The sequence below is a fragment of the Mugil cephalus genome, chromosome 17 (genome assembly GCF_022458985.1).
Source record: "Mugil cephalus isolate CIBA_MC_2020 chromosome 17, CIBA_Mcephalus_1.1, whole genome shotgun sequence".
Taxonomy (NCBI): Eukaryota; Metazoa; Chordata; class Actinopteri; order Mugiliformes; family Mugilidae; genus Mugil; species Mugil cephalus.
The window spans coordinates 15,156,490-15,169,600 of NC_061786.1; positions in this window are offsets into that span (position 1 = coordinate 15,156,490).

Sequence of the window (13,111 nt, forward strand, 5' to 3'; positions counted from 1 at the left end):
CTGAAAATAAAAGCAGATAATGAATCAATAACTTAGAATTATTGGCTACAGAGAGGAGAAGAGAGGTGCTTGGCTTAACAGCTGAATGGCCATGGCATGTTAAAAAAAAGAGCACCTTAAAGCTTGAGACTTTTTGTTAGAAATCCGTTTCCCCATTTCGCAACTAGTTATTTTCTGTCATGTTTATACTCAAGCCAACCTTACTGTAACCCCAATCTATGACCATGAGTTTACCAATGACCTAATCTCAACCATGAAAAGCAACAGTATAAGAACCATCTCATCAAAATTGATGACCCATGATGTATTTTGAGAGGCGGGGCTTAGCTGGAGGCAAAAGATCTCAAACACTATAGCCTGTAAATGACGGTTAGCATATTTTAACGGATTATTTTGGCTGGAATGGATGAGGGAAACTCATATTTTAGAGAATATATTAATACACTCGCTCCCCAAGACCGTGAGTGTTATTTTAAAAAGTTGACTCTGACTGATGGGACTACATTCACCAACACCTACACTCTCACTCACTGAGGGGACAAAGTCTGGTCTGTCTTTATCAAGTGAAGCCTCTCCAACAAAGATATTAAAAGAAGTAAGTGGAACCACTGGGTAACTTATAAATGCAACTTCTGCTTGGACACACCTGAAACACACAACTAATGTTGTGTTAGCTAGCCTAATGGTAAGCATTAGCATTAACCTGGAACAAGAATCCCCCAAATGATGATTAACTTACATAATTTCAGTCACAATTTAGTCTAACCCATAATGTTATCAACCAAAGTTGAAAACCTCGAGTTAGTGTTTTTGGTGTTTTGATTCTATCCCCCAAAAATATAGCAAGATGGCATTTTCCTGGTTGACAGCGACTGTGTTTGCCTCAGGCTTCCCTCTGTTTTGCCTCCAGCTAAGGTTGCGACGTCACAGTCAACAGTGACGTAGGCAATGAATTGGTCTATACAAAAACACATGTTTCAGAGTGTACGCATATTTTGGAATCACACCTTCCAATGTATCAAAAGAAGAAAACACAAGGAAGCATGAGACAAAGTGGGGTAGAGAATCGGGTTTACTTGTGAGGGATGTGAAGGCATCTAGGATTGAAACGGGTCAGCTGATCATTTGGGAATTTGAGCGGGCATCCAGTCGGTGGGCTTTCCTTTGCTCCGCTGAATGGGGGCGGAGGGCCTCATTATATCTCTCTCCATTTCGGGCCCTTAAGTCCGTCTCCTCAGCGCCTGTTCTGTTTGTTTAGAGAGCCAGAGCCTTTTAAAGCTACGTTTGGCCTAATGAGCCCATTATCTGCCAATGATCCACAAAGAGGCCCTCCTCTCGCTCGCCCCCTCGCCCTCTTCCTCCCTGTGTAGTAGCATGCCTCCTCTCGCTCTCCCTCTCACCCTATTTTCGTGCCACTTATCCCCCGTTTTGCTTGCGGTCTATACGACCTTCCTACGCTTACCTTGTTTGTGCACATTTTCTCCTCCCTGCTGCCCCACTCTTTTCCCAAACCTGTCACCCACTGTGCTCTTTCTCATTTCCCCAGGACAGCGGTGTAACCTCCTTCCTTTAAAAAAAAAAAAAGAAAAAAGATACCCGCCTCCGTGTCCTTTGAGGCTGTGCGTTTTATGCTGTTGTTGGGAAAGTCTGGTTTTAACTGCCTCACACCTGCAGACATTGTTGAGTCTCCTCATGACAGCTGACAGTATAAGTTAACGGTAGGAGGGAGGTGTGGAAGATTTGCAGGGACCCTGTTAGGGGCATGATACCTACAGGATGCTAGTGTTTGATGCAGGTGTGAATTTGGGAAGGAGTTTTTCAGACAACCCTTTCCGCCTATGCATATCGTATCGTAGCCACGGGTAGCCAGTGGGGATCGTCTCTCTGTTTAGGTCCTGGGTGCCCCTTTAACACTGAAGACTTAATTATGGTGATCTGGTAATAGTGGAGAAAATGGAAGGAATGCCGTCCTCATGGCCATGCTCACAGCAGGATTAACTGCACGAGCTGCACTCTCCAACCTCCACAAGCTTGACAGCCCCTCTCACAGCTGCTTTTGTCCTGCTCTCCCGAAAGCAGGAGGGTGTGAGGTGGAGGAGGTGGAGGGAGGAGAGGAAGAAAGGAGAAGGAAAAGACAAAGAAAATTAATCTGCTGGGTGCAGGATCTTAATTCGATTTAACGAAGTGAGCTTGAAGTCTGAGAGGCTTTACGCTCGCACACCTCCGCTGACACGTACACATGCACACACACTCAGGACCCACTCATGTAGGTCCTATTGATCTGTTGGAACAAACCCCATTATGGGCAATTATGTTATTCACCCGCCATGACAAATCCATTCCTTTGCTTTCATTACCCGCTAATACATGGAAAGGAAATCTATTAAGCTTGAACGTGACGCTTCCTGTTCGCGTTGGGTGTGAGATCGGAAATCTGCGTTTCCGTCTCCGCCGTAATGCCTTTGTCTCACATTAAATCTGACTCTAAGGAAGAAAAAGACATCAAAAGAAAAATTGCTTGACACGTACCCTTACTTCTTCCTCGCCATTATTGATCCGGATTTGGCCAATGTGAATTTGCACACTTGTATTTGCAGCAGCCCGGGTTAAACGTGCAGTGCTGAGAATCATGCAGCGCGACCAGACCTGGCCATAAAGCAAAACAAACACAAAAGAAGGCCTCTCTTTGCACCCCCTTATTGCCCCTTTCCCCTTCTTTAAAAAAAAAAAAAAAAGAGGGAGAGAAAGAAAAAAAAAGAACAAGCAAAACCAGTCTTTCCATCTCTCAACCAATGCAGGAGAAGCCCATTACTGTGTTCATCTTCTCAACATTTGACAGGTGGAAGTAGAACTTTGGGGTTTATGTTTTAATTATAAAGAATTCCAGATGTGGAGGGGTGCTCATAAATTAGAAGCAGAGCTACTCAAATGTCTTTTTTCAAAGGGACCAAGCGGGTCAGCATCTGCTTCTCATTGTAGCCAATGTTATTAAGGGCCCTGACTACAGAAAGGCCCAAGTCCCCTGTCTGGCCCCACAATAATTGACACTATTAAATGTGCCTAAACAGATTTAGAGCGTCCAGAAAAGTTACATTTGTCTTGCAGAATGACTCTAATCATCTATTTTAGATTGAAGGGACCCGAAGAGGAGGAACCAACCGCCTAATCTGCTACATGATAGAGCAGGAGCGAAGAAAGAAAAGAGGCAAAACAGAAGGCAGGGAAGGTTTGAAAAAAGAAAAGAAAAATGCACAAATACAAACAAATTAGGGCAGAATGGCTCTGTGTAGGAATGTCAGGGAGGGTGGGAGGGAATGACAGAGAGGAGGACAGAGATCTGAACTGTGTTACCGCGCTCCAGACCATGCTGCACAGGCTGGAGCGGGTTGAGCTGAATGCACATGGATGGCTTTACAAAAGCACCAGTCATGACAGACCATCTGCTCCACTCCTCTAGTGATCTTTTAAACCCACATTAATGCATTTTTTTTCCCCCCTTCTTGGAACGATGTGATGCATTGAGTGACTTTTCTTTTTCTTTTTCTCTGGGGTTTATTTCATTCTGTTGGCCAGTATTTAGGAGTGGATGCATTTAACAAGGTATGGGTTTGATTCATAACACATTACAGTTATTTTTTGACGGACATGTTTGAAGTGCGTTTGCTGCTGCAGGACTGGGAAGAGGGGAGGTCCTGCAAGCCAACTGGCTGCGGAACTAGGGTGAAATGGGGGTGCGAGTGGGGGAACAAGACAAGATGTGTGGGGAGGGGTGCACGGGGTTGTACGGTTGCGGTTGGGCTGGTGTGAGGGTGCGATGTTTCTCTACAGTGCAGTGCGGGGCTCCCAAAAAAAAAAAAAAAGGAAAACGGGTAAAAAAGAAACAACTCCTTCATCCAAAAAGTGGAGCCAGATCGGCAGAGGTAAAGTGGGGCAGGAACTCTCAGGGGTGTGATTGAAAGGGTGAGAAGTTAATTTGGCAGCTTTTCCTCCTCGCTTTGCTAATGTTTCCTCTCAGGACTAAACACCCTCAGCACCCCTCCCCCCCACCACAACCACCACCACCTCATCCCTCCAAACTCTCTAACCCCCGGACACCCCGCTACCCCGTCACACACTCACCTAACTTCCACTTCTAGCCCCTCACACACACACACACACACTACTCCCGCCTATACCGCGGCTCGCCTCTTCAAACATCCACATGCTTTGTTTCCATTTCTCACTACCCCTCCTCTTCCTCATTTTCCCTCTCATCCTCTCACTATAAGCTAACTGACCCCCACACCCCCCTCCCTCTCCCACACCCTCGTGAAAAAGCACCCTCCATCGCAGCGGTGCACACTGACCCGAGACGAAACCTTTTCTCCCCAGGAAACATCCTGCTCTGAAACACTTTGGCTCAAGTGTGTTTTCTCCTGGGACATGAAGAGGAGGACGGGGTGGGGGTGTCTGAGGTGATGGCGGTGCGGTACTTGAGCTAAATGGAGACCACGTTGGTGTATCTTCACGGCCTGTCAATCAGAAGCCTGCTGATGTGTGGAGGGACTCTGCCACAGCTCAGGAGAAGATGAAGGGTCACACGGGGCAGTCGCGGCGGTGGTGGTGGGTAATGGGGTCGGCGTGTACATGAGTGTGCGTGCGTGCACGCGGCTCGTGTGTCGCACGGTAGAGAGCCACATGGTGTCCTTGCTCTCCTCACTCACCACATGCGGGATCGCTCTCATCAACAGGAGAGTGTTGCCTGTTGCACAGAGGAGGGAATGACTGGGGCAGAGGGAGTTGTTAGAAATTCAGATTTTTCTCCTACATTTTTAAAGTGTCTCTGATTGTCCGCAGGGGAGGTGTTTAACAAGTCAAGATGATTGTCCCTGACATGATCTAGCTCTTTCAAGAATTAATGTTTTAAAAACTGCATTTTTATCATCTACAAATCTCATACACTGCAGCTGGTACTGCATGACAATATAATAAGTGGTACGCTTTTTAAGCTGACTGTTTTTGTTCACTTTGTGCATAATAACCACACCGGAAAACCAGAAACATAGAGTAGGAAACTGATCTGTAAAAAACTGTATGGAAAGCCCATAAAACAATGCATGGTGTAGTACCTGATTCCAGCAATGTTCCTGATTCCACATAATGTACAAGTACACCTGTGCCCAGACTGTTCTGACACTCAAGTGTCTTTTTGTGAACAAAGTGTACAAAGAAAAGCGAGAGATATTCCTAACCAGACCAACAGATCCTGTCTTGAGCAGCTTTACTCCAAACATCTATAATCGTTAAATTCAGGAAAAGAAGAGGACAGTGGAGTGGGAAGACGAACTACAATATATCAAAGTGGTAAACGTTGAGGCCTTGAGCATATAATGAGCATGAACCACGTACACAAGAAAAGAAAAAAAATCCCCTCCTTGGAATGCGGTGTCGCACCCGAAACTTCCCGAAATAACTCAACTTGAAACATTATGATAAAACCTCAGGAAGATAGCAGTCAAAGTCAGTGCCACTGTATCATTACTCAAACACAGACATTGAGTAATACAGAAATATTTGTCGACTATGCAGAACTGTGCAGAATCCTGCCACCCCGACATCAATTAGTAACTTTAAGACGGTATCTGACTGGTCAATGACTCCTCTTGCCGCACGAAAACAGTCTTCAGTGACGATGCAGATGAAGAAGGAGTCGGGTTTTGATTACATGACGAGACATGGTGCAATTGCCGGTGTTTGAAAGTATTCATGCCATTATTTCTGAAAGCTTCTTCACATAACTATGGCCCCTTAAACCCTTCCCGCATGTGATGACCTTAAGCATCCGAGCGAACAAGTTTAGTTTTTAGTACTGTGAAATATAGTGGCCGCTTAGTATAAGGGCTCCAAACCTATATCATGCAGGGTGGGGCTGTACCACTGGGTTCCAATAGGACTGACATCACTTTGTAGCTGTAACTCATTTTGCTACAGAGGACCCTGTTGCATGTGGTGAAACGCTAATCAAACATACTTGCTGGCTGAGGCTAGCGGCTTGCACATACACCCATGATGTCAGACGTGCACCTACATTCAACATGTGCACACATACAACCAAAAGCATGATCTCACACGTGCACATACGCATGTGTTCATAGGCAGCTTCCCGTAAACGTTCTAGTCGCCTCTGTGCCCATGGGTACCACTGGGGTCCCCGTTGCGTGAGCAGTTCTTTTTGGCCGTATTATTTCTTGACATTCCCAGACAATGTCTACGGAGGGGTCGCAGGAATCTCACAATGATGTAATCGAACGTGACACGCTAGCTGCGAGCGCGAAGGGTGTCGGGAGGGACGACGTGGGCGTTTTGCAGCTCTGTTGGATGTTTGTAGCATATACCTGCAAGTGATCAGTTTAATAAACGCATGTGTGTATCACTTGTTAGCGGTTTATAATCTCACGGGGGTGTGCATGTTTGAGATACAATGGCATGCTTGTCTACAGTTTGTATGTCGCTGCGTGTATGCGTTCTCTGTCCCCGAGGCCAGCCGTGGGTGCTGGATAGGAGCACACGCGGCTAACACACTGCAGGTTGCAGTGTGAGACAGGCCAGATCGGCTGGTGACAGTGTGCAGCCCCTCTCCTGCCTCATTTATCTGCTATGGCAGCGGACAGAATGCAATTTCCTGCGAGGGGGAGGCCGGGGGGATGGAGCGGTTAGGGGGCCGGGGGATGCAAAGAACATCAAAGGCCCCTGAAAGCTATCAGGAACTTGAGTACTGCCAGCACTGCGTGCCAACTCGCCAGTCCTCGCTCACCCTGTGGTGCACCCGGACGTCAGCTGTGGCTATATACACTGTTTGCAGTGTTTGTTAATATGTGAGTGTGTGTGTGAGGAGGATAAAAATACCCCTCCATTTAGAGGCTCCGACACCTTGAACCGGAGCACTCAGAGCGGCCATTAGGCATGTTGCAGTATGAGGAGAAGGTCACAGTTTATCACCCCTGCCACCCCACCTCTCCAACACAGACACCCTCTCGCTCTGCTCTCCGTCGGTTCAGTCTGCTAGCCCAAGAGTCCTCTAGTCGCTACTGGTAGCGGTGAGCGGATGGGGTCGAGCAGCAGTGTCCGATCAGGACCATTTGCTGGTGTACACGTGCGAGAGCTCCGTCATGGAACCTCTAAATTAGAATCAGGTTGCCTCAGCGTGCTGTGGCCGTGTGTTTGTAAGTATTAGTGTACATGTGTTTAGCTTCTGTGCCCACGCACACTCTCATCTTACTTCGTCTCAGTTTGAATTCATTCCTCTGCGTTGCCAGTGATGACAAGAAAACACTGTGAATTCCTGCTTTCAGCCCAGTTTACTGACATATTTGTATGTAGTGTGTGAAATCGAACGTACATTTGAATCAGTTCCTGACATAGTATTTATGGGGGGGTGAAGATATGATAGATTATGTGACAGGAAGTAATAAAGAAGACCATTGCTGGATTTTATTTCTTCTCCCTTTCCTACATGGCTAACTTCTTTTTTGTTTTTATGTGGGATCTAACAGGTCCTGTATAGTGTGAAGGAAACTGTCCATTCATGTTGTCACAAAGACGTGACAGAACCAGATATATATTTAACATTCATTCAAAAATGTATATATTTCCGGCAAATACTTTCTATTCTTTGCATATTTCTCTTACACTGGTTGGTTGTACAATGAGGAAACTCAATTCCTTTGAATGTACAGAATACACGTTGAAGGTACAGTATTATAGCAGCTGGCAGCTGGTTAAACAGTCAACAGCACTGACCTCTGCACATCCAATATGTCTGCATCTACGAGCGTGGCTGGGCCTCAGACAAACATAACATTCTCTGCATACAGCTGCAAAGAGTATAGTCCTCTGCGGACCCTATCTAGAGCCTATCACTAACAGGATGGCCAGTATTGCCTATGGAATGCCTTTGTCTTGGTCTGTGCGTTGCTGTGTGTGGGAGGCCATATTAGAGACCTCCACTCGTTGCCTTCCGCTTTCACTCAGTCTGCTACATTTGTGCATTTCAGCACAAGACCACCTTACTTCGTCTTTCACTACCAGCTCTTGGAGGAGCAGTTAACCTGGTTGCTTGAAAGACTGGAGCTGGAGGTCTGGTCGGGGCTACAGAGGTGGGACACTGGGGGCGGGATACCTTATCATGGCCATCAGAAATGCCTTGTCGGCAGCCATTCATTGGGCTTGGGGAAAATAAACCAAACTGCACCCCCCTCCCTCCAAATGACTGACTTAGACAGATAACAGCAGACTACGGGGGTCCCCCTTCCCCTTTCCCCACCCGTCTATCACTCTTGCTCCCCCGTCTCTCTCCCTCTCAGTGGCTGGTTTTATTGGAGAGGAAACAGAAAACAGAAAGCCTCAGTGTGGGAAGCCACTTGTTATCTGAGAGTCTTGGGAATCGAGGCCTCGGCAGAGGCTTCACTCAGCGCACTAATGAAAGCAGGACAATTTGGCCGCTTTCGTTCCCAACATAGTTAGACCCCCCATCCCCAATTCAGTACAGGTACTCCTGCGTCCATTTGCCTCCCATTCCCAGCTTCCTTCCTCCTTTTCAACCGCTCCACACCTTGACCTCTGGTCCTCTTTTCGGGGAAGATGAACCCATCAGTCGGGCAAATTGCTTTTGTGTGGTAAATGTTTTGGGGCATTTTCACCTGTTGCTGTAATGAAAAAATCTCTAATCGGACAATGACTTGTGAATTTCATACTAGACTAGCAAGATGGGTGATGACTAGATGCGTAGGGCTTCACTTAAGTGACATTGTAGTTGATACATTACATTGTTCTTCTGTGTTAATGACTTGATCAGTATCAGTGTACGGTAAATAGTGTACATTTGGTGCAAATGATGAAAAAGTAATTTGTCTGGGTCAGGATAGATCCCAGCATGTATTGTGCACAGTCTGTTTGTTTGGTGTCCTTCTATAGAAAGCGTGATGGACAGGTTTTCAAAAGTCACACATGGCCCCTTGAACTATAGAAAATCCTCCCTATTCAACAGTTCATTAAGGCTAGAAGATTTAAGTTTCCACGACTAAACAATGCAGCAGAGATCCACTAAGTTCACCTTTGTTTGCCACATAGCTGAGGTTTACCATCCCCAGGTGAGCCACTGAGAGCTCCTCTCTGTTCTGATTCCCTCCATGCTTGTGGCTCTCCCAGTGGAGCCAGGGCAGGGAGGCAGCAAGGCCATGTGAATGCTGTATAGTAAGGTAAGACTTGGCCGGCGGGCATCCGGAGAGAGGGCTCAGCTCCCTTTGTGGTGGATCCCTGACAGGTTGGGGCGATGCACAGATCAACCCCTCCCATCCACTTTCACCTGTGATATTGTCCCAGGTGGAGGGGCTGTAGAGGAGGTACTGAGATGTCCCCATAGGGCATGGCTTCTGTGTAGCTCGATATCCCAATGGGCTTTGCCGACCTCCAGAGAGAGGTTAAATGAAGCCAGGGCTGTCTGACGGACAAAGGCCGCAGGTCAGCACCTAGTCCTTTGATCCATTCCTGCCCTCTTCAGACCACAGAGCCAGACCTTTTTGTTTCACCTTGCTTTTCTATCCCTAGGGCTAGTCCCCTTTTTTCCTCTCAATCTGCCCCCGACAATGGAGTCACTTACAAAGCTCTGTGCGTTGTATGGTCTGCCAGTCACCAGAAGGGAGAGGTTTCAAAGGGAAGGTAGTGGGGCTCAGTGTCTCCCAGGTCCCCAGTGAGGAGATGGATACTGATTCTTTCAGTCCACAGCACTGGGCCGCAACCCCACAGCTGCACCCGGCACTTTAGAGGCCTTATCCAACAAAGACACCGCGAGGGAAGTTCATTTAAGGGGGTAAACAGTGAATAAAAGAGGCAGGGAAATTCGTTGACACATGCTTGACTCTGGCCCGCTCACCTTACTGTGAGAGGATCTGCAATATGTTACTTTTTTAAAACTTCAGCTGGAAGTATACGGTAATGACAAGCAGACCTGGCGGGGCAAATACACAAAAGTATTTAGAGGGTTGTAACTTTGCAGCTTGAGTGCCAAAAACAGCTCGCTGAAATATGACTTTCATTTTTTTTTTCTTTTCATTTCTCTCTAATGGTCAAAAGGGGGGAGGAGGGGATTTATCTTGGAACGGCACATGCCCTTCAGCAGATGTAGAAAGAGCTAACATGTTCTGAGTTTGTCTCCGCAGCCAAGAGGCTCAGGTGTAGCCCTGCTCAGGGACCACAGTCGTATAAAAGCCCACCCCACCTCTGCTGCCTGCCCCACTGTGCCTGAGCACCTTTAAGTGTCAAGGCATCACCGCCTCATCAGAAATGGCTCATGTTGCCGCAGTCCCACCAAAAATGGAAACTGATTTCTGTGAATGGAAATAAAACCACAGATGTATTTAAAAGAGGCTGACTTCTATAGTTTTGACACGAGGCATACTGGAAACCAATGCGTTTGGATATTTATGTAAAGGCGCAGTGTATAGTTATTGGCGGTGCTGTATTAACATTCTTTTTGTGAATTCACATTATTCGGATGTCTCTCACCATAAGGCCTCGTGTCTGTGTGTTTGTGTGTGGCAGGGGCCCTGAGTGAGGGCCACAGGGGCAGGAATGTAAAGGCTGCACTGGGGGCCTCTGTGGTGCTAATGGATTAACAGGCCAGCTTGGCATGCTAATGGAGATTGTCTGTGATGTAATGAGCTTCTAATTAGGTCACCTCTGAGCTTGACCCCCTTGTAATGAGGGGGGCAGAAGGGAGAGGAGGGGCCGGGGCTGGTGATAGCACCCTGACCTGCAGGTGTGAACCAGCCCGGGCTGTAAACAGGGCTGGACATTCCTGGCATTCTCAGCTCAGCATCCCCTCCCGAAACTCCCCTCCTCCTGCCTGCCAATAACCCTTCTCCAGCGCTATGGGTGGATACACACACAGAGAAACAATTGGAGCCACATTTCATGCTCCAAGGTGCTTCCCGGTTTGACTGAAAGCAAAAAAGGTTCCCTTGGGGTTCAGCCATTCTTTGATTGTCGGACACTACTTTTCTTTATGATATCCCTTTCACATTGGGGTGTCGCAGCATTATGCTCCAGTCTCAATTCATATGCTAAAGAGATCTGCAGGAGGGGAACTATCTAATTAAATGTGTAAGAGTTTAATCACCCTGTGTTATTGTGGCAGCTCATCCCTACCTGACTCGCCCCCTCCCTCTGCAAGACCGTCATTAATCCCCAACTCTTCTCGGTCTCTTCTTCCAACTCGTCCCACTCGCTTTCACTTTCTTTTTCTTTGCCTTGGCACAAAGTGGAGCATTGATACCACCCCATGCCACCTTTCTCCCGACGGAACAAAACACCTCTTTATTTGCGAGGAAGAGAACAGCACCCAGCGTGCCACCAAGCGAGCAAGGAGGTAGAGACTTATCCGTCTGCACTCATTACAAGTGCCCTGTGAAAGGATTCCAGGACTACTGCCAGCCATTTTATTGCACTATTTATGGGCATTGCATCATTATAACTATTGCATGATTAGTGTAATGGGGGTTTTACAATGTGGTCTCGAGATTGGTGCGGAATAAAGTGTAAATGACAAAGACGTTGTTAGTTTTTCTCTCTCTCACCACTTGTTGAACGAGTTTGAATTATTCTCAAAACACCGCTTTAAGGAGCGGTTGGTCCTAATTAAGACTGGAGCGGTTTGGGACCGTGTGTTTTTGTGCATCTAAATACTTGGGCACACTTACCACAGGTGGGCACGCATGGCTGCGCACATGTTTGGGGCCGGCTTTACACAGGGCTGGTGTCAAGATGTAGCGTTTGTTGTTCTGAGGGGGACAGATAGGATCAACGTGGGTTATCAGTCACTGCGGGCGGTGACCAGGACGCATGGAGCTGGACGGGGGTGGGCGGTGGGTGGGTGGTGGAGTGGGATGATGAATGACCTGTAGGAGCTTATCGGTCTGTTTGCGCTGTAGGATTTATCAGATTCTGCGGGCTCATCGAGGCAGCTGGTTGGTTGTTCAGTTTTTGCCTCAGTGAGTTGTTTTGCTTCAGGGGATGATTTATACAAATTAATGATTGATGGATTCGAGCAAGCAATTGAGAAGAAATACCTGTTGGACAACTTCAGGAAGCCGTCGGTGATTTGGATCTACTGTTTATTAATCATATTAACTGTCACATGAAGGTTTGAGTACAGGCCTCTGGGAAAACCTTTATACTCGCACATGTGACGTGAGTCCACAATCCATTTATGAGATATTAAACGGTTTTAAATAAGGGACTATTACAAGATGAGAAAACTCCACACTTGTAAAACGTGTCCGTGCTCTATTTGGATTAGTTTCCTAGGCCGCGCGTGATTTTAAACCCACGGCTGGGATTGTTATGATTTTTCAAGCAGGCCTCTGAGGGCAGGGAGGTGCAGAGACAGGAACCCCAAAGTAGTAAGTGGACACTCTCTTTATCAGTCTCTCGTTCCCTCTATTCTTTTAGTGGCCTAGACTCATTAAGCCATCTATAAATGGTCCGGTCTTAATGAGGAGGCTTTTATTGGGTTCTCTCTGGGCCTTGAGGGGATAATCAGACTCCAGTAGTAGTAGTAGTAGTAGGAAGTCGTCTGTCTTGATAGTCTGCCCCTTTTTCTCAGTGGTGGTCCGGCCAGGCTCACCCCCAGTCCAGAGCGAAGTCACACCGCCCATCCACCATACCTCCATTTACAATTTCTCTCTTTCTTTTTCCATCTCTCTCTCTCTCTCTTTTTTTTCCACCACCTCTGCGTGTTCCCGTTTCATGTCATGAAAAAAGTCAGCTGGTGCCCAGCACTCAGGCCACGAGCAGGTCTTTTAATTGCCTCCTTCCTCCCCTTTGGCTTCGCTGGCTCTTTTTTTTTTTTTTTTTACGAGCCCCAGGCCCCGGACCCACCGACTGCCGCTCACCCTTTCAAGGATCTTCCTTGTCTCCCGAGGTGTGTCTCAAGGCTCCGCTGGGAGCGTCTTCGTTCGGCTGATGGCAGTTGAGTATGCGAAGCATGTTTGGTGTGGAGACTAAACACACGAGCATTTACAATTGCTCATTTAGCTATAATTGATAAAGGAGAGATGGTTCTGCATTACACTTT